The sequence below is a fragment of the Cariama cristata genome, unplaced genomic scaffold, assembly GCF_000690535.1.
Source record: "Cariama cristata isolate BGI_N322 unplaced genomic scaffold, ASM69053v1 scaffold3397, whole genome shotgun sequence".
In the NCBI taxonomy this organism is placed as follows: domain Eukaryota; kingdom Metazoa; phylum Chordata; class Aves; order Cariamiformes; family Cariamidae; genus Cariama; species Cariama cristata.
This window is the reverse complement of record NW_009626910.1, coordinates 21,516-22,135: the sequence shown is the minus strand read 5'-3', so window position 1 is coordinate 22,135 and position 620 is coordinate 21,516.

Below are 620 nucleotides of genomic sequence, written 5' to 3'. Positions count from 1 at the left end.
CAAGGAAAAAGGGGGGCAAACAGCAGGTCCTGGTGCCCCCCAGGTGGGTCCTACAGCCAGGGGGGTGTGCCACCGAGCCCCCCCACATGGGCACAGACCAAAGCCTTATCCTGCAACGTAATTTTGGGAGTGAGGCGAGAGCAGTGGCAGAGCCCCATTCTCCACAGGGCTGCTGTACACAGCACCTCCCTTTTGGGGAGGGGGGGGATGTCCTGAAAATAGAGGTCCGAACCTCTTGTGTTGGAAGCTGCCCTCAAACGGTGTCTGTCAAAGGGCAAAGAAGAAATCCCCGTCGAGGCAGAGGGGAGAAAGCGGCTGGGTCTCTCGGGGGGCTCTGCCCAGAGCAGGCATCTGCCTCCCATCCCCATGGGGAGCAGGGAAATGGTGTCCCCGCAGCAAGGGTGACCTCCCCTGGGGACCCCGGGGTCTCATCTCTCATGGGGAAGCAGTGATGGCAGGGCAACCCTGCCAAGGCCACGGTGGAACTGGTTTTTTGTTGAGGTCTAAGAGCTGCTCTACACTTTGAGCAAGGACGACTCTAGACAAAGCAAAAGCCCTCTGCCCCGCTCCCGCGGCTGCGCTCAGGCTGGGGGGGTCACCGCAGCCCCCCGCCGCGGGGA